This window comes from Stegostoma tigrinum, unplaced genomic scaffold (assembly GCF_030684315.1).
Source record: "Stegostoma tigrinum isolate sSteTig4 unplaced genomic scaffold, sSteTig4.hap1 scaffold_55, whole genome shotgun sequence".
In the NCBI taxonomy this organism is placed as follows: domain Eukaryota; kingdom Metazoa; phylum Chordata; class Chondrichthyes; order Orectolobiformes; family Stegostomatidae; genus Stegostoma; species Stegostoma tigrinum.
In genome coordinates, this window is record NW_026728483.1 from 2,807,415 (window position 1) to 2,828,841 (window position 21,427).

General features: G+C 53.5%; 1 protein-coding gene across 5 annotated transcripts in view; it reads right to left on the reverse strand.

Moving 5' to 3' along the window:
* The window catches only part of LOC132208857 (proteoglycan 4-like), a 157,264-nt gene that overhangs the window by 37,173 nt on the left and 98,664 nt on the right, over positions 1 to 21,427 (reverse strand). For 2 of the 5 annotated variants that reach the window (XM_059644168.1, XM_059644166.1), the window contains one exon: positions 9,596 to 9,760. The exons of 2 other annotated variants lie outside the window; for them this stretch is intronic. The gene's annotated coding sequence lies outside the window, so the exon portion shown is untranslated. Of the gene's footprint in view, positions 1 to 5,067; positions 5,186 to 9,595; positions 9,761 to 21,427 lie in introns of all 5 variants that reach the window. One more of the 5 variants, XM_059644167.1, reaches the window with a different exon arrangement.

A 21,427-nucleotide genomic window follows, 5' to 3' on the forward strand; every position in this document is an offset into this window, starting at 1 on the left:
CATCCCATTACCCTCAGTCACAGCCTTCCATTTCCCACAGTCACTTCATCTCCTTTCCCTCAGTCACTGCATGTCATTTCCCTCAGTCACTGCATCTCATTTCCCTCAGTCAATGCATCTCATTTCACTCAGTCAATGCATCTCATTTCCCTCAGCCACTGCATCCCATTTCCCTCAGTCACTGCATCCCATTTCACTCAGCCACTGCATCCCATTTCACTCAGTCACTGCATCCCATTTCCATCAGTCACTGCATCCCATGACCGTCGGTCCCTGAATCCCATTTCACTCAGTCACTGCATCCCATTTCACTCAGTCACTGCATCACATTTCACTCAGTGACTGCATCCCATTTCACTCAATCACTGCCTCCCATTTTCCTCAGTCACTGCAACCCATTTCCCACAGTCACTGCGTCTCCGTTCCCTCAGTCACAGCATCCCATTTCACTCAGTCAGCGCATCCCATTTCCCTCAGTCACTGCTTCCCATTTCACTCAGCCACTGCTTCCCATTTCACTCAGCCACTGCTTCCCATTTCACACAGCCACTGCTTCCCATTTCACACAGCCACTGCTTCCCATTTCACTCAGTCACAGCATTCCATTTGACTCAGTCACTACATGCTATTTAACGGAGACAGTGAATCCTATTCAACTGAGACAGTGCATCCCATTTCCCTCAGTCACAGCATCTCCTTTAACTCAGTCACAAAATCCCCTTTCACTCATTCACAGCTTCCCATTTCACTCATTCACAGCTTCCCATTTCACTCAGTCACTGCAACCCATTTCCCTCAGTCACTGCATCCCATTTCACAGAGTCACTGCACCCCATGTCACTCAGTCACTGCATCCCATTTCCCTCAGTCACTGCATCCCATTTCCTTCAGTGACTGCATCCCATTTCCCTCAGTCACTGCATCCCATTTCTCTCACCAGTGCATCCCATTTCACTCAGTGACTGCATCACATTTCACTCACCCAGTGCATCCAATTTCCCTACAACAGTGCATCTCATTTCCCTCAGTCACTGTATCTCATTTCCATCAGTCACTGCATCCCATTTCCATCAGTCACTGCATGCCATTTCAAACAGTGACTGCATCTCCTTTCCATCAGTCAACGCATCACATTTCACTCAGTCACTGCATCCCATTTCATTCAGTCACAGAATCCATTTCCCCACAGTCTCCGCATCAGATTTCACAGAGACACGGCGTCCCATTTCACTTAGCCACTGCAACCCGTTACCCTCAGTCACAGCATCCTGTTTCCACAGTCACTGCATCTCCTTTCCCCAGGTCACTGCATCCCATCTCCATGGTCACTCGTACCCGTTTCATTCAATCACTGCCTCCCATTTCCATCACTCACTGCCACCCATTTCCATCACTCACTGCATCCCATTTCCAAAAGTCACTGCATCCCATTTCCCTCAGTCACTGCATCCCATTTCCCTCACTCAGTGCATCCCATTTCCATCAGACACTGCATTCAATCTCCATCAGTCACTGCACCTCACTTCACTCATTCACTGCATCCCATTTCTCTCAGTCATTGCAGCTCATTTCACTCAGTCACTGCATCCCATTTCACTCAGTCACTGCATCCCATTTCACTCAGTCACTGCATCCCATTTCACTCAGTCACTGCATCCCATTTCACTCAGTCACTGCATCCCATTTCACTCAGTCACTGCATCCCATTTCACTCAGTCACTGCATCCCATTTCACTCAGTCACTGCATCCCATTTCACTCAGTCACTGCATCCCATTTCACTCAGTCACTGCATCCCATTTCACTCAGTCACTGCATCCCATTTCACTCAGTCACTGCATCTCACTTCACTCAGTCACTGCATCTCACTTCACTCAGTCACTGCATCTCACTTCACGCAGTCACTGCATCACATTTCACGCAGTCACTGCATCACACTTCACGCAGTCACGGCATCACATTTCACGCAGTCACGGCATCACATTTCACTCTGTCACTGCATCCTATTTCACGCAGTCACTGCATCCCATTTCACACAGTCACTGCATCCCGTTTCTCATCTGACGCTTGATTCAAGTTCCGTCAGGTACTGCATCTCATTTCACTCAGCCACTGCATCTCATTTCCCTCAGTCACAGCATTCCATTTCACTCAGCCACTGCATCCCATTTCACTCAGCCACTGCATCCCATATCACTCAGTCACTGCATCCCATTTCCCTCAGTCACTGCATCCCATTTCCCTCAGTCACTGCCTCCCATTTCCATCACTCACTGCATCCCATTTCCAAAAGTCACTGCATCCCATTTCCCTCAGTCACTGCATTCCATTTCCCTCAGTCACTGCATCCCATTTCCCTCAGTCACTGCATCCCATTTCACTCAGTCAGTGCATCCCATTTGCATCAGACACTGCATTCAATCTCCATCAGTCACTGCACCTCACTTCACTCATTCACTGCATCCCACTTCACTCAGTCACTGCATCCCATTTCACTCAGTCACTGCATCCCATGTCACTCAGTCACTGCATCCCATGTCACTCAGTCACTGCATCCCATTTCACTCAGTCACTGCATCCCATTTCACTCAGTCACTGCATCTCACTTCACTAATTCACTGCATCCCATTTCCCACAGTCACTGCATCCCATTTCACTCAGTCACTGCATCCCATTTCACACAGTCACTGCATCACATTTCACACAGTCACTGCATCACATTTCACACAGTCACAGCATCACATTTCACACAGTCACTTCATCTCGTTTCCCACAGTCACTGCATCCCATTTCCCACAGTCAGTGCATCCCATTTCACGCAGACACTGCATCACATTTCACGCAGCCACTGCATCCCATTTCACTCAATCACTGCATCCCATTTTCCTCAGTCACTGCAACCCATTTCCCACAGTCACTGCGTCTCCTTTCCATCAGCCACTGCATCCCATTTCCCACAGTCACTGCATCCCATTTCCCTCAGTCACTGCATCCCATTTCCATCGGTCACTGCCCCCATTTCCTTCAATCACTGCATCCCATTCCACTCAGTCACTGCATCCCATCTCACTCAGTCACTGCATCTCCTTTCCCTCAGTCAGTGCATCTCCTTTCTCGCAGTCACTGCATCTCCTTTCCTGCAGTCACTGCATCTCATTACCCTCAGTCACTGCATCCCATGACACTCAGTCACTGCATCCCATTACCCTCAGTCACTGCATCCCATTACCCTCAGTCACTGCATCCCAGTACCAAGAGTCACTGCATCCCATTTCAAACAGTCAGTGAATCTCCTTTCCCTCAGTCACTGCATCCCATTTCCCTCAGTCAGTGCATCCCATTTCCATAAGTCACTGCATCCCATCTCCACAAGCCACTGCATCCCATTTCACTGAGTCACCACATCCCGTTTCACTGAGTCACTGAATCGCATTTGGTGTTCTCACTTGAATGCAATGGTCATGAATCTCCTCCAATGGCTGGTCATGTATTTCCAATGCAAAATTTTACCAAGTTTTGATTTTCAATTTTGATTACATGTGTCTCCTCTATTCTATAAGATGCTGCAATAAACTCAAATTTGATAAATCATAATTCAACCACCATTACCTACAGAGTTAATTTCATCAAACAGATCCAATTAGAATTGTCACATTCCCAAATCCTGATTCAAGTTTTTCTAATTATGGGCCACGTGGTTCAGAAAAAAGACACTGAGAATCAGAGAGATGTACAGTCGGGAAACAGATCCTTTGGCCCAATTTGTCTATGTTGACCAGATATCCTAAATTAATTTAGTCCCATTTGCCAGCATTTGGCCCATATTCCTCTCAACCCGTCTTATTCATATACCCATCCACATGCCTTTTAAACGTACAAGCCTCCACCACTTCCTCTGGCAGCTCATTCCATACCTGCACCACTATGAAAAAAATCCGGTCCATTTTAAATCTTCCCTCTCTCATTTTTAACCTATTCCCTCCAGTTTTGGATTCCAGCAACCCGGGGAAAAGATCTTGGCTGTTCGCTCTATCCACGTCCCTCGTAATTGTATAAACTTCTATATGGTCAGCCCTGAACTCCAAAGTTCCAAGAAATAGCTGCCTGTTCAAGCCCACGGTATACCTCCAACCTCCGATGCTGGTAACATCCTTGTAAATCTTCTCTGAACCCTTTCAAGTTTACAACATACAACAATACAGCGCACAACAGGCCTTCGGCCCTCAATGTTGCGCCGACATCCTTCCTCTCGCAAGGAGACCAAAATCGATTGCAGTATTCCAAAAGCAGCCGAACCAACGTCCTACATGGCTGCTAAGTGATCTCCCAACTCCTATACTCAATGCACTGACGAATAAAGGCGAGCACACCAAATATCTCCTTCATATCCTTTCTACCGGTGGCTGTACTTTGATGGAACTACGAAACTGCATTCCAGCGTCTCTTTATTAAGCAACACTCCCCACAACCTTCAGTGTAAACGTGCTGCCCTGATTTGCCTTTCCAAAATGTAGCACCTCACATTTAGCTAACCTCAACACCATCTGCCATTCCTCAGTTTATTCGCCCTTGTCAATGTCCCATTATATTCTGAGGTGACCTTCTTGGCTGGCTACTACACCTTCAATCATTGGGAAACTTATTAAACACACCTTCTATTTTCATATCCAAATCATTGCATCACTTCAACTCCCCCTCCCACTCCCTGAATGACATGTCCATCCTGGGCCTCTTCCAGTGTCACAACCAAACCACCCAGAAACTGGAGGAGCAGCACCGCATATTCTGCCTCGGGAGCTTCCAACTCAATAGCCTCAATATGGACTTGGCCACCCTCAAAATCTCCCCACCCGCCAGCCTCATCCCAAGACTAGTTCCTCCCCTCATCCCCGCCTCCATGACCTGTCCGCCTTCTCTTCCACCTATCCACTCTTCCCACCTCACTGACCAACTCCCACCACTGCTTGGAATTATTTTTCTTTTCACACTTCATCAGCTCGACGTTATTTCTAAAATCTATTTTCCAATTGTTGGAAAAAGTGAGATAAAGAGAAGTAAAAGAAGTTACATTCTTCCCACTCGGGAAATCTCTGAATATTCTGTTGAAAGGCCGCCAAGGAACGATGCAATTCTTTTGTCACAAACACTGTGAGGGAGACATCTTTTTCGGTTCCACTAACTCCACCCTAAGGAAGACAAACCCACGTAACATATCTAGTGACTTAAAGCATACTCTATTGTTGCCCAAGGTGGAGAGCTGGATGAACACAGCAGGCCAAGCAGCATCAGAGAAGCAAGAAAGCTGATGTTTCGGGACGAGACCCTACTTCAGAAAATTGGCGCTGGAGAATCTGAGATAACAAGGTGTAGAGACGGATGATACTGCTTGGCCTGCTGTGTTCATCCAGCTTTACACCTTCTTATCTCAGATTCTCCAGCATCTGCAGTTCCTACTGCCTCTATTGTTGCCCTTTCACTTTACTGAACTAATATGAGCCAGTAGTTTTGTTTAGGCTCGTGTAATCTTACGGTTATTGGTCTGTACAAAATCCTGAATTAATTTTGATCGACTGACGGGAGGAGATGAATTTTATAGAAATTTTTGTTTTCTACCAATTTGCAGAGGGCATCGTGGGCGATTGAAGGACAGTGTTATTATCCTCCAGGTCTGTGGACTGCATCGTTACCAACTTGCCCATTTGCATATACATACAATATTCATTATGTACCAATGAAACATAATAAACCAATACTGCGTACTAAAAACAACCCTCACATATCAATGGAAATTTAAATATTTATCATAGAGTTTGAAGAATTGAATTCAATGATACAAAGCAAAAGCCAGTGAAGATGAGTGCAGTTGGTCAGCACTTTTGCCACTAAGTGGAGGTTGGCAGTTTGAGGCCACCCAGGAACAAGCAAGCTCTGTCTAACTCCAAGGGCAGCACGGTGGCTCAGTGGTTAGCACTGCTGACTCACAGCGCCAGGGACCCAGGTTCGATCCCACCGTTGGACGATCTTCTGTGCGGAGTTTGTACATTCTGCCCATGCCTGCATGGGTTCCTGCTGGGTGCTCTGGTTTCCTCCCACAGTCCAAAGATGTGCAGGCTAGGTGTATGGGCCATGCCAAACTTGCCCATTGTGTTTAGGGATGTGCAGATTCGGTGTGTTAGTCATGGGAAATGTAGGGTTACTGAGGAAAGGGTCAGGGGATGAGTCAGGGTGAGATGCTCTTTGGAGGGTGGCTGTGGACTTCTTGGGTCAAAAGGGGCTTGTTTCCACACTGGAGGGATTCTATGATATGGAAGTATCTTTTGAAGTGGACATTCATGGGTATGCTGTAACAGAGACCTTGAAATACTGCACAACAAATATTTGGAACTAGACTGTCAATTCAGACATAGCATCAAAAGAGGTCATGGAAGTTGTCACCGATATAAAGCAGGATTGATGAAAATCCAGCAGGAAATGGTGTCAAAATGCACAGTATCTTTTATTCATCTCCAGTTATTTTGTCCAAGGCACTGGATGCTGGCAGGATTGAAACATTTAAGAAATGCTTCACAAATCACATATAAGGACCTGCACATCTTTGAACAATGGGAGGAAACTGCAGCACCTGGCAGAAACCTCTCGCAGACGCGGGGAGGACGTGTCAATTCCACACAGATAGTTACCCAAGACTGGAATCTCAACTGGCTCCCCAGTGCATGAGCAGCTCTAACCAGTGAGCAACTACCTTGCCCAGAAGGGGTTTTATAAGCGCATACATTATTTCCATTAAGACAGATCCAATCCTCTATTTCCAATCAAAATAACATATTGTAGATATCATGACAACAATCAGAAATGATTTTGAATAAGTCAATCAAAAAAATTGAAATAGTTTCCAAGCCGAAATACTAGATATGGTGCAGTTAAGATGAATAGCGCAACAACAAAAAGGCCATATTTTATGTGACCATCGGTAACACTTGAAAACTTGCAACAATTTGTCGCCAGTAGTGCTCTGAAGTGGCTTGATGATGCACTCCTTCATACACTGGAATGAAACTCCAAAGATCACAAATTCTCCTTCAATACCCTGTTGTAACAGTGACTGCATCAACCTGTGTTTATGGGCCTGACTGGAAACCCACACAACATGCATAAACAAAAAATAATCTAAGGTAATAGGAGAAAAAAATGTATGTGTGCAACGTCTTTGAAAAGCAATTATTTGTAGCGGCTGCAAGCCCATAAGGAATCTCGTTTCGCAGATGATATTCATTTGCACTGCAGGTCATGCCAGTCAGAATCAGTTTTCGTTTCATGACAGATAACTAAAATGTCCATTACAATGAACTTTGGTTGATCAGAAGATTTTAAGTAAGGACTATGTCTTATGTGAGCTGACAGCATTCGGGGATGGAGAAGGTACACTCACTGCTGGCATCTTGACACCATTGAATGAGCAAGCGTGGACACAAAGGTTGTAACAGGTCACAATTGTACAGGCAATATCTTTTGAGCTCCTTCCCAGCAGGCCTGTAATACTCTAAAGCTGTGCTAGACCCTCACTTCCTCCACCTTACGTACGCTGCCTTTTCTTTTTGACAAGAAGCACCTCTGTACCCGTCATCCAAGGCTCCTTAATCTTACCCCTTCTACCCTGTCTCAGAGGAACAAATTTATACATCACTCGCAACAACTGCTCCTTGAACAGCCTCCGCATGTCTGCCGCGCCCTTTCTGTGGAACAATTGCTCCCAATCTGTACTTCCCAACTCCTGTCTGATAGTATCATAATTTCCTTGACCCCAGTGAAATATCTTCCCCTGGTAACTGCTCCTTTCCCTTTCCATGGCTATGGTAAATGGGAGGCTCTTGCGGTCACTGTCGCCAAAGTGTTCTCCCACCACGAGATCTGACACCTGTCCTGGCTCATCGCCGAGCACCAAATCCAAAATGGCCTCCCCCCTCGTCGGCCTGTCCACAAACTAAGTCAGGAAACCCTCCTGAACACACCTGACAAAAACGGCTCCATCCAAACCATCTGCACTGAGGAGGTTTCAATCTATATTGGGAAAGTTGAAGTCACCCATAACAACAACCCTGCTACGTTTGCACTTTCCAACAATCTGCCGGCCAATGAGTTCTTCGATCTCCCAACTGCTATTTGGGGTCCGTAGAAAACCTCCAGTGAGGTGACTGCTGCCTTGTTGTTCCGAACTTCCACCCACACTGACTCAGTCGACAAACGTTCCTTGGCAACATCAGCCCACACCGCCTCAGTAGACGAGTCCTCAAAGGTTCTTTCAGCCGCCGTTATACTGTCCTTGACCAACAAAGCCACACCTCCCCCTCTTTTACCACCTTCCCAGACCTTAATGAAAGATCTAAACCCGAGAACCTGCAACATCCATTCCTGACCCTGCTCTATCCATGTCTCCGAAATGGCCACAACATCGAAGTCTGTGGTACCTATCCAAGCTGCAACCTCACCTACATTATTCCGGATACTCCCGGCATTAAAGTCGTCACACTTCAATCCAGCTTTCTGTCTGCCAGCACACTTCTGTGACAGTGAGGTCCTGACCATGTCCTCCCTACGCTCATCCTCCTGTGTACTGGGACTACACCTCAGTTTCCCATCCCCCTTCTGAGCTCGTTTAAATCCAACCGAATGGCACTGGCCAATTTCCCACCCAGGATATTAGTGCCCCTCTGGTTCAAGTGGATATCGTCCTGTTTGTACAGGTCCCACCTTCCCCAGAATGAACCCCAATTGTCCATGTACCTGAAGCCCTCCCACCTGCACCATCCCTGCAGCCACGTCTTCAGCTGAAATCTCTCCCTGTTCTTTGCCTCGCTATCACGTGGTACGGTGACAAACTAGTGACGACCACTCTGTTTGTTCTCGCTCTCAACTTCCACCCTCGCTCCCTGAAATCCTGCCTGACATCCCTATCCCTCTTTCTACCTATGTCGTTGGTGCCTACGTGTCCCACGACTTGGGGCTGGTCAACCTCTCCCCTCAGGACCCTAAACACATGATCCGAGACATCACAGACCCTGGCACCTGGTAGGCAACACACCAATCGTGAGTCTCTTTCGTTCCCGGCAAATCTTCTATCAGTCCCTCTAACTATTGAGTCCCCAATGACTATCACTCTCTTCCTATCCCCGCTTCCCTTCTCTGCAAGTGGGACAGACTCTGTGCCAGAGACCTGCACCCTACTGCATACCCACTGCCAACTCGTCCCCCGGAACAGTATCCAAAATGGTATAGTTGTTTTTCAGGGGAGCTACCGCAGGGGATTTCAGGGGAACGACCACAGGGGAAGGTTAGTCAAGCTACACCGGGTAAACGTGCATTTTTGGCTGAAGAAACATGTGTTTCAATGTGAGCTAATGGAAGAAGCCATGGAGTCAAAGCTAAACGTTTTGACAATAAGACAACCATTCTTAAAAGCAGCAGACAGTGTGAAAAAGAAATGAGCTGCTTTAATATCCACTTAAAATTTATGTGGAATATCAGATGGAATTTTCTTATTGACTCCATTGTGCAATCATGTCGAGCTAAAAATGTTAACTGCATTAATTAAAACTAACCAGAAATGGACTTTGTCGTAAATGGTTTGACGATTTTCTGTATCTGGAACATCCCTTTTCCTTATCCAACGAAGATCGTACCAACCTATGGTACCAAACTGTGAGTCAAATGGATGGGACACATAATCTTTCAATTCCTCATCAAAACAGTCTCATCGTATGGTTCTGTGCAATAAAAGAGAAAGAATAAACATGTTTCCCACAATTTTGCTGATGTTTACGAACAGAATGCTCAAATTCAAAAAGTTTGGGCTGGCATGTCTGCTTCCTCCAGCCTGTTTGAACTGTTCCATTCAATGTGAAATTTGTGTTAAGTTTTAGCACACAGGTCTATTTGATCTGCGCCACCACCTTCTATTAGTCATACATGCTTTCCCCCTCTTCCTGTAATACGTTCCTTGAAGTGTTCAATGAGATTTTGATTTTAAATCTTATCGTCATATTCTTTTGATTCTCAAGCATCAATGAATCTGATGTTGCCGCCATTCCATGCAGTGCACAGCACGTCAAACAGGAGTCTTGCTCTTGCCATGAGCACTGAGGTAGTATGGGGTCACAACTGTCTCATAGTTCGGAATGAAATTCTACATATAGGGCTATGAAGAGTCATGCAGTTAATTTTATTTGACATGCTATTTCTTTTCTTAACAAATATGCTGGATTTAAAGTGATCTTCACCCTCATTTAAAATGAATCCAACGTAAAACCAGCAAATCGAAATTTTAATTTGAGTTCAGTGTTACACAAATATATGACTTTTTTAAAAATTATATTCGAGTCAACATTAACATTTAATTCCCTGACACCGGGTGAACTTACTTTTAAATTCGAATTTTCGTTCGGTATTAACGGACAAGTGAGCCTTTTTGCAAGCACCGAAAGGCTGCACCAGTTTATGCTAAAACTTGCGGAACTGTAAGTTTCACAAATATGTTCCTATTAAACACTAATTCCTATTGAAGCAGTATGAAGCCAAATTCATTCAACTGGACAGCAAAAACGGTCAAGATTTTAAAAGCAAGCAACTATTTTGAAGTCACTCTTCGAACTAAATTCCATCTTGGTGTGTGAGAGTCCATAGGTTCCTCACTCTCAACGAACCATTCAACTGTCATGCAATTACTGAAACACACAGACAAAAAACATCAACGTTAACAGTCACTAAGATTTTGAGAGTGATTTGGAATTCGTACTAATTCCCCCCTGGGGAAAATCTGTTCCAATCTGGATAGTACTCACTTATTACCATCCAACCTACCTTCCCCAGCACCTCCTCCCCCTCCACGCTATTTGTTTCTGAGCTCCCTTCCACCCTCCATTTCTCAGGAAGGGTCCTGACCCAAAACCTCAACTTTCCTCAGCCTCTGATGCTGCCTGACAAAACGTCAGCTTTTACGCTCCTGAGATGCTGCTTGGCCTGCTGTGCTCATCCAGCTCCACACTTTGTTATCTCTGTTCATTTGCCTGTTCTTTCTATCGGACATGAATCATTGGCTATTTCGTTCCCAACACTTATCCCCTAACAACCACCTCTCTGTGATACCCAGAGTGATGTATCTGTCAATTTCAATCTGCACCACAAACTCATTCACTTTGTTTCATACACTCCCTGCAATTCAATACAAGATCTTCAGTCTGGCATTTACAGCCACCCTTCTTATCTGCTGCAGCTGAAGTGAGACTCCTGACCATTTCCATACTTTTTGTCCTATTACTTGCTCTGGAAACTTTGCTGAGCACTTACCAGCTTCTAACTTTTTCCACAATTTTCCATGCAACTGAGCTCACCCACTCCACACTTTTTATTTTTACGCCCTAGCCCCAGACCTAGCTCTGTATTTTGCGAGGATACTTGTCCCAATATGATTCTCGTCGAGCCTATAACACCAGAACGACTCCCTCCTTCCCCATACCGATGCCAATGTCCCATGAATTCAAACACATTTCTGCCATGCCACCATTTGAACAATGTACATCTATAATTATGTTCACACCGTGCCAAATTGCTCAGATAATAATCCAGAGATTATTACCATTCTGGTTCTGCTTTCTCACCTCAGCACCTCGGTGCTCATAATCCCTCAGCAGAACCTCTTTCCTCTTTCTTCCATATCAATGGTACCTGTGTGGACCACGATAGCTGGATTTCTACTCCTCCCACTTCAAGTTCCTTTGGAGCCGAGATGGAATATTCTGAACCTGGGCACCAGGCAGGCAACACTACTTTCGAGACTCCCGATCCTGGTCACAACGAACAGTGTTCATTCTCCTAACTATACTACCTCTGATTATAACTACATTTCACTTTTTATCCCCTCCTGAATGTCCCCCCTGTACCACAGTGCTACAGTCAGTTTACTCATCTTCCCTATACCCTGCACTCTCATCCACACACGAAGAAAGAATCTCAAACCTGTTAGATAAGATCAAAGGCCAAGGTTCCTTCTGCACTACATCCTGGATCCTTCCACCTGCCCTGATCTTTGTCATTGGCCACTGACCAAGTTTCAGCTAGTTAATCTAAGGTGTGTGACTGCCTCCTGAAGCACAGCATTCCCTGGTAACTCTGCCCCACATGATTTGTTGATTGGTCAAAACTGAGATTCCAGTTCATCAACCGTAAGCTGGAGTCTGGGGCCTGACCACTCGCCCGTCATATAGGTACAAATCATCATCTGGCCTGGCATCTCCATTTCAATTACTTCGATCAGCGGGGGGCCAGTCGCAGTGAGCGGGTCAGGGCGGCGGGGACAAGTCCCTGTCAGCGGGTCAGGGGTGCGGAGGGCAAGTCGCAGTGAGCGGGTCAGGGGTGCAAGGGGCAGTGTCGCAGTGAGCGGGTCAGGGCTGCGGGGGCAGTGTCGCAGTGAGCGGGTCAGGGCTGCGGGGGGCAAGTCCCTGACAGTGGGACAGGGCTGCGGGGGGCAAGTCGCAGTGTGCGGGTCAGGGTTGCGGGGGCAAGTCGGAGTGAGCGGGTCAGGGCTGTGGGGGGCCAGTGGCAGTGAGTGGGTCAGGGCTGCGGGGGCAGTGTCGCAGTGAGCGGGTCAGGGCTGCGGGGGGCAAGTCCCTGTCAGTGGGACAGGGCTGCGGGGGGCAAGTCGCAGTGTGCGGGTCAGGGCTGCGGGAGGCAAGTCGCACTGAGTGGGACAGGGCTGTGGGGGGCCAGTGGCAGTGAGTGGGTCAGGGCTGTGGGGGGCAGACCCTGTGAGCTGGTCAGGGCTGCGGGGGACAGTCCCTGTCAGCGGGTCAGGGCTGCGGGGGGCAAGTCCCTGGCAGCGGGACAGGAAAGCGGGGGGCAAGGCCCTGTCAGCGGGACAGGACTGCGGGGGGCAAGTCGCAGTGTGCGGGTCAGGGCTGCGGGGGGCAAGTCGCACTGAGTGGGACAGGGCTGCGGGGGGCCAGTGGCAGTGAGTGGGTCAGGGCTGCGGGGGCCAGTCCCTGTCAGCGGGTCAGGGCTGCGGGGGACAAGTCCCTGTCAGCGGGACAGGACTGCGGGGGGCAAGTCGCAGTGAGCGGGTCATGGCTGCGGGGGGCAAGTCGCAGTGAGCGGGACAGGGCTGCTCGGGGTCAGTCCCTGTGAGCGGGTCAGGGCTGCGGGGGACAAGTCGCAGTGAGCGGGTCAGGGCTGCGGGGGGCAAGTCGCAGTGAGCGGGTCAGGGCTGCGGGGGGCCAGACGCAGTGAGCGGGTCAGGTCTGTGGGGGCGAGTCCCTGTCAGCGGGACAGGACTGCAGGGGGCAAGTCGCAGTGAGAGGGTCAGGTCTGCGGGGGGCAAGTCGCAGTGAGCATGTCAGGGCTGCGGGGGGGAGAGCCCCTGTGAACGGGTCAGGGCTGTGGGGGCCAGTCCCTGTGAGCGAGTCAGGGCTGCGGGGGGGCAAGTCGCAGTGAGCGGGTCAGGGCTGCGGGGGGCAAGTCGCAGTGAGCGGGTCAGGACTGCGGGGGGCCAGTCCCAGTGAGCAGGTCAGGGCTGCGGGGGCCAGTCCCTGTGAGCGGGTCAGGGCTGCGGGGGGCAAGTCGCAGTGAGCGGGTCAGGGCTGCGGGGGGCGAGTCCCTGTGAGCGGGTCAAGACTGCGGGGGGCAGTGTCGCAGTCAGCAGGTCAGGGCTGTGGGGGCCAGTCCATGTAAGCGGGTCAGGGCTGCGGCGGGCCAGTCCCTGTGAGCGGGTCAGGCCTGCCTGGGGCAAGTCGCAGTCAGCGGGTCAGGGCTGCGGGGGGCAAGTCACAGTGAGCGGGTCAGGACAGCGGGGGGCAAGTCGCAGTGAGCGGGTCAGGACTGCGGGGGGCCAGTCCCTGTGAGCAGGTCAGGGCTGCGGGGGCCAGTCCCTGTCAGCGGGTCAGAGCTGCGGTGGGCCAGTCCCTGTGAGCGGGTCAGGGCTGCGGGGGGCAAGTCACAGTGAGCGGGTCAGGGCTGCAGGGGCAAGTCCCTGTCAGCGGGACAGGACTGCGGGGGGCAAGTCGCAGTGAGGGGGTCAAGTCGCAGTGAGGGGGTCAGGGCTGCGGGGTGCAGTGTCGCAGCGAGCGGGTCAGGGATGCGGGGGCAGGCCCTCTGAGCGGGTCAGGGCTGCGGGGGGCAAGTCGCAGTGAGCGGGTCTGGGGTGCGGGGGGCATTGTCGCGGTGTGAGGGTCAGGGATGCAGGCGCCAGTCCCTGTGAGTGGGTAAGGGCTGCGGGGGCCAGTCCCTGTGAGCGTGTCAGTGCTGCGGCGGCATGTCCCAGTCAGCGGGACAGGACTGCAAGCGGGCAGGTCCCTGTCAGCGGGAGAGCACTGCAGGGGGGCAGGTCGCAGTGAGCGGGTCAGGTCTGCGGGGGGCAAGTCGCAGTGAGGGGTCAGGGCTGCGGGAGGCTGGTCGCAGTGAGCGGGTCAGCTCTGCGGGGGGCCAGTCGCAGTGAGCGGGTCAGGGGTGCGGGTACCAGTCCCTGTCAGCAGGACAGGACTGCAGGGGGCAAGTCGCAGTGAGCGGGTCAGGGCTGCGGGAGGCTGGGTAGCATTGAGCGGGTCAGGGCTGCGGGGGGTCAGTACCTGTGAGCGAGTCAGGGCTGCGGCGGCCAGTCCCTGCGAGCGGGTCAGGTCTGGGGGGGGCAGTGTCGCAGTGAGCGGGTCAGGGCTGCGGGGGGCAGGTCGCAGTGAGCGGGTCAGGGCTGCGGGTGGCAGTGTCGCAGTGAGCGGGTCAGGACCGCGGAGGGCAAATGGCACTGAGCGGGTCAGGTCTGTGGGCAACAAGTCGCAGTGAGCGGGTCACGGCTGCGGGGGCCAGTCCATGTGAGCGGGTCGGCGCGGTGGGGGCCAGTCCCTCTGAGCGGGTCAGAGCTGCGGGGCCAAGTCGCAGTGAGCGGATCAGGGCTGTCGGGGGCAGTGTCGCAGTGAGCGGGTCAGGGCTGCGGGGGGTATTTCGCAGTGAGCGGGTCAGGGCTGCAGGGGGCCATTCGCAGTGAGCGGGACAGGACTGCGGGGGCAAGTCGCAGTGAGCGGGTCAGGACTGCGGGGGGCAAATCGCAGTGAGCGGGTCAGGTCTGCGGGGGGCAAGTCACAGTGAGCGGGTCAGGGCTGCGGGGGGTAGTGTCGCAGTGAGCGTGTCAGGGCTGCGGGGGACCGGTCGCCCTGAGCGGGTCAGGGCTGCCGGGGGCAAGCCGCAGTGAGCGGGTCAGGGCTGCCGGGGGCCAGACGCAATGAGCGGGTCAGGGCTGCGGGGGCAAGTCCCTGTCAGCGGGACAGGACTGCAGGGAGCAAGTCGCAGTGAGCGGGTCAGGGCTGTGGGGGCCAGTCCCTGTGAGCTGGACAGGGCTGCGGGGGCCAGTCCCTGTCACCGGGTCAGGGCTGCGGGGGGCCAGTCCCTGTCACCGGGTCAGGGCTGCGGGGGGCAAGTCGCAGTGAGCGGGTCAGGGCTGTGGGGGGCCGGTCCCCGTGAGCAGGTCAGGGCTGCGGGGGGCCGGTCCCCCTGAGCGGGTCAGGGCGGCGGGGGGCCAGTCGCAGTTAGTGGATCAGGACTGCGGGGGGCAAGTCGCAGTGAGCGGATCAGGTCTGCGGGGGGGCAAGTCGCAGTGAGCGGGTCAGGTGTGCGGGGGGGCAAGTCGCAGTGAGCGGGTCAGGGCTGCGGGGGGCCAGTTCCTGTGAGCGGTTCAGGGCTGCAGGGGCCAGTCCCTGTCACCGGGACAGGACTGCAAGGGGCAGGTGGCAGTGAGCGGGTCAGTGCTGCGGGGTGCCGGTTTGCGTGAGCGGGTGAGGGCTGCGAGGGGCCGGTCCCCCTGAGCGGGTGAGGACTGCGGGGGTCAGTGTCGCAGTGAGCGGGTCAGGGCTGCGGGGGGCAGGTCGCAGTGAGCGGGTCAGGGCTGCGGGGGGCCATTCGCAGTGAGCGGGTCAGGGGTGCGGGGGGCAGTGTCGCAGTGAGCGGGTCAGGACTGCGGGGGGGGCAGGTCGCAGTGAGCGGGTCAGGACTGCAATGGGCATGTCCCTTTCAGCGGGACAGGACTGCGGGGGCAGGTGGCAGTGAGCGGGTCAGGACTGCAAGGGGCAAGTCCCTGTGAGTGGGTCAGGGCTTTGGGGGGCAAGTCGCAGTGAGCGGCTCAGGGATGCGTGGGGCAAGTCGCAGAGAGCGGTTCAGGGCTGCGGGGGCCAGTCCCTGTGAGTGGGTCAGGGCTGCGGGGGCCAGTACCTCTGAGCGGGTCAGGGCTGCCGGGGCAAGTCCCTGTCAGCGGGACAGGACTGCAAGGGGCAGGTCACTGTGAGCGGGTCAGGACTGCGGGGAGCAGGTCGCAGTGCGAGGGTCAGGACTGCAAGGGGCAAGTCCCTGTGAGCGGGTCAGGTCCGCGGGGGTCAAGTTGCAGAGAGCGGGTCAGGGCTGCGGGGGCCATTCCCTGCGAGCGGGTCAGGGCTGCAGGGGCAGGCCCTCATAGCGGGTCAGGGCTGCGGGAGGCAAGTCGCAGTGAGCAGGTCTGGGGTGCGGGGGGCAATGTCGCATTGAGCGGGTCAGGGTTGCGGGGGACCAGTCCCTGTGAGCGGGTCACGGCTGCGGGGGCCAGTCCCTGTCAGCGGGTCAGGGCTGCGGGGGCCAGTCGCTGTCAGCGGGTCAGGGCTGCGGGGGCCAGTTCCTGTCAGCGGGACAGGACTGCAAGGGTCAAGTCGCAGTGAGCGGGTCAGGGCTGCGAGGGCAAGTCCCTGTCAGCGGGACAGGGCAGCGGGGGAACAGTCCGCCTGAGTGGGTCAGGGCTGCGGGGGGCAGTGTCGCAGTGAGCGGGTCAGGGCTGCGGGGGGCAAGTCGCAGTGAGCGGGACAGGACTGCGGGGGTCAAGTCGCAGTGAGCGGAGTCAGGGCTGCGGGGGCCCAGCCCTCTGAGCGGGTCAGGGCTGCGGGGGCCAGTCCCTCTGAGCGGGTCAGGGCGGCGGGGGACAGTCCCTCTGAGCGGGTCAGGGCTGCGGGGGCCAGTCCATCTCAGCGGGTCAGGGCTGCGGCGGCCAGTCCCTCTGAGCGGGTCAGACCTGCGGGGGCATGTCCCTGTCAGCAGGAAAGGACTGCGGGGGGAAAGTCGCAGTGAGCGGGTCAGGGCTGCGGGGGCCAGTCCCTGTGAGCGGGAGAGGACTGCGGGCGGCAAGTCCCTGTCAGCGGGACAGGACTGCGGGGGGCAAGTCGCAGTGAGCGGGTCAGGTCTGCGGGGGCCAGTCCCTGTGAGCGGGTCTGGGCTGCGGGGGCCAGTCCCTGTGAGCGGGTCAGGGCTGCGGGGGGCCAGTCCCTGTCAGCGGGTCAGGGCTGCGGGGGGCCAGTCCCTGTCAGCGGGTCAGGGCTGCGGGGGGCAAGTCGCAGTGAGCGGGTCAGGGCTGCCGGGGCCAGTCCCTGTGAGCGGGTGAGGTCTGCGGGGGGCCAGTCCCTGTCAGCGGGTCAGGGCTGCGGGGGGCAAGTCGCAGTGAGCGGGTCAGGGCTAAGGGGGACAGTCCCTCTGAGCGGGTCAGGGCTGCGGGGGCCAGTCCCTGTGAGCGGGTGAGGTCTGCGGGGGGCCAGTCCCTGTGAGCGGGTCAGGGCTGCGGGGGACAAATCGCAGTGAGCGGGTCAGGGCTTCCGGGGGCAGTGTCGCAGTGAGCGGGTCAGGGCTGCGGGGGGCAAGTCGCAGTGAGCGGGTCAGGGCTGCGGGGGGCAGTGTTGCAGTGAGCGGGTCAGGGCTGCGGGGGGCAAGTCGCAGTGAGCGGGTCAGGGCTGCGGGGGGCAGTGTTGCAGTGAGCGGGTCAGGTCTGCGGGGGGCAAGTCGCAGTGAGCGGGTCAGGACTGCAGGGGGCAAGTCGCACTGAGCGGGTCAGGGCAGCGGGGGCTAGTCCCTCTGAGCGGCTCTGGCTGCGGGGGCCAGTCCCTCTGAGCGGGTCAGGGCTGCGGGGGCCAGTCCCTCTGAGCGGGTCAGGGCAGCGGGGGCTAGTCCCTCTGAACGGCTCTGGCTGCGGGGGCCAGTCCCTCTGAGCGGGTCAGGGCTGCGGGGGCCAGTCCCTCTGAGCGGGTCAGGGCTGCGGGGGCCAGTCCCTCTGAGCGGGTCAGGGCAGCGGGGGCTAGTCCCTCTGAACGGCTCTGGCTGCGGGGGCCAGTCCCTCTGAGCGGGTCAGGGCTGCGGGGGCCAGTCCCTCTGAGCGGGTCAGGGCGGCGGAAGCCAGTCCCTCTGAGCGGGTCAGGGCTGCGGGGGCCAGTCCGTCTGAGCAGGAGACAGTGAATCCTATCCAAGTGAGACAGTGAATCCATTTCCATCAGTCTCCACACCCTATTCCCCAGTCACGGCATCACATTTCCCTCAGTCACTGCGTCCCATTTCACTGAGACAGTGAATCTCATTGAACTGAGACGATGCATCCCATGACCCTCAGTCACTGCATCTCTTTTCGCTCAGTCACTGCAACTCATTTTCCTCAGTCACTGCATCCCATTTCACTCAGCCACTGCATCCCATTTCACTCAGCCACTGCATCCCATTTCACTCAGCCACTGCATCCCATTTCACTCAGCCACTGCATCCCATTTCACTCAGCCACTGCATCCCATTTCACTCAGCCACTTCATCATATTCACTCAGTCATTGCATCCCATTTCCTTCAGTCACTGCATCCCATGACCCTCGCTCACTGCATCCCATGACCCTCACTCACTGCTTCCCATTTCACTCAGTCACTGCTTCCCATTTCACTCAGTCACTGCTTCCCATTTCACTCAGTCACTGCTTCCCACTTCACTCAGTCACTGCATCCCATTTCACCGAGTCACTGCCTCCCAATTCAACACAGTCACTGCCTGCCACTTCACACAGTCACTGCCTGCCACTTCACACAGTCGCTGCCACCCATTTCACTCAGTCACTGCCTCCCACTTCACTCAGTCACTGCCTCCCACTTCACTCAGTCACTGCCTCCCACCTCACTCAGTCACTGCCTCCCACCTCACTCAGTCACAGCATCCCATTGCCCTCAGTCACAGCATTCCATTTCCAAGTCACTGCATCTCCATTCCCTCAGTCACTGCATCTCATTTCCCTCAGTCACTGCATCTTATTTCCCTCAATCACTGCATCCCATTTCACTCAGTCACTGCATGCCATTTCACTCAGTGACTGCATCCCATTACCGTCAGTCTCAGCCACCTATTTCACTCAGTCACTGCATCCCAATTCACTCAGTCACTGCATCCCATTTCACTCAGTCTCAGCACCCCATTTCACTCAGTCACTCCATGTCCCTTCCTCAGTCACAGCATCGCATTTCACTCAGTCACTGTATCACATTACCCTCAGTCACTGCATCTCATTTCCCTCAGTGATGCATCACATTTCACTCAGTCACTGCATCCCATTTCACTCAGTCACTGCATCCCATTACGCTCAGTCACTGCATCCCATTACGCTCAGTCACTGCATCCCATTACGCTCAGTCACTGCATCCCATTACGCTCAGTCACTGCATCCCATTCCCCTCTGTCACTGCATCCCATTACCCTCAGTCACTGCATCCCATTACCCTCAGTCACTGCCTCCGACTTCACTCAGTCACTGCCTCCCACTTCACTCAGTCACTCCCTCTCATTTCACTCAATCACTACCTCCCATTTCAGTCAGTCACTGCATCTCATTTCAGTCAGTCACTGCATCTCATTTCCCTCAGTGACTGCATTACATTTCACTCAGTGACTGCATCACATTTCACTCAGTCACTGCAACCCAATTCCCACAGTCACTGCATCCCATTTCCCTCAGTCACTGCATCCCATTTCACTCAGTCACAGCATCCCATTTCACTCAGTCACAGCATCCCATTTCACTCAGTCACTGCAGCCCATTTCACTCAGTCACTGCAGCCCATTTCCCATAGTCACTGCATGTGCTTTCCTTTGTGACTACATCGCATTTCACTCAGTCACTGCATCGCATTACCCTCAGTCCCCACCCCTTATTCCCCACAGTCACGGCATCCCATTTCCCACAGTCACTGCATCGCATTTCATTCAGTCAGTGCACCCCATTACCCTCAGGCACTGCGTCCCATTTCACTCAGGCACTGCATCCCATTTCACTCAGGCACTGCGGCCCATTTCACTCAGGCACTGCGGCCCATTTCACTCAGGCACTGCGGCCCATTTCACTCAGGCACTGCGGCCCATTTCACTCAGGCACTGCGGCCCATTTCACTCAGGCACTGCGGCCCATTTCACTCAGGCACTGCAACCCATTTCCCACAGTCACTGCATCTCCTTTCCCTCAGTCACTGCATTTCATTTCACTAAGTCACTGCATCCCATTTCCCACAGTCACTGCATCGCATTTCATTCAGTCACTGCGTCTCATAACCCTCAGTCCCTGCATTTCATTTCCCTCAGTGACTGCTTCCCATTTCACTCAGTGACTGCATCCCATTTCACTCAGTGACTGCATCCCATTTCACTCAGTCACTGCATCACATTTCACTGAGTCACAGCACCCCATTTCACTCAGTCACTGCATGTCCCTTCCGCAGTCACAGCATCGCATTTCACTCAGCCACTGCATCACATTACCCTCAGTCACTGCATCTCATTTCCCTCAGTGACTGCATCACATTTCACTCAGTGACTGCATCACATTTCACTCAGTCACTGCATCCCATTTCACTCAGTCACTGCATCCCATTACCCTCAGTCACTGCATCCCATTACCCTCAGTCACTGCAACCTTTTCCTATAGTCACTGCAACCCAATTCCCACAGTCACTGCATCCCATTTCCCTCACTCAGGCATTGCATCCCATTTCACTCAGGCACTGCAGCCCATTTCCCCCAGTCACTGCAACCCATTTCCCCCAGTCACTGCATCACATTTCAATCAGACACTGCATCTCATGTCACTCTGTCACTGAATCCAATTTCCATCAGTCACTGCATCACATTGCACTCAGTGACTGCATCGCATTTCGCTCAGTCACTGCATTCCATTACACGCAATCACTGCATCCCAATTCCCTCAGTCACTGCATCCCATGTCCGTGTGTCACTGCATCCCATGTCCCTCAGTCACTGCATCCCATGTCCCTCAGTCACTGCCTCCCATGTCCCTAAGTCACTGCCTCCCATGTCCCTCAGTGACTGCATCACAGTTCACTCAGTGACTGAATCACAGTTCACTCAGTGACTGAATCACAGTTCACTCAGTGACTGAATCACAGTTCACTCAGTGACTGAATCACAGTTCACTCAGTGACTGAATCACAGTACACTCAGTGACTGAATCACAGTACACTCAGTGACTGAATCACAGTACACTCAGTGACTGAATCACAGTACACTCAGTGACTGAATCACAGTACACTCAGTGACTGAATCACAGTACACTCAGTGACTGAATCACAGTACACT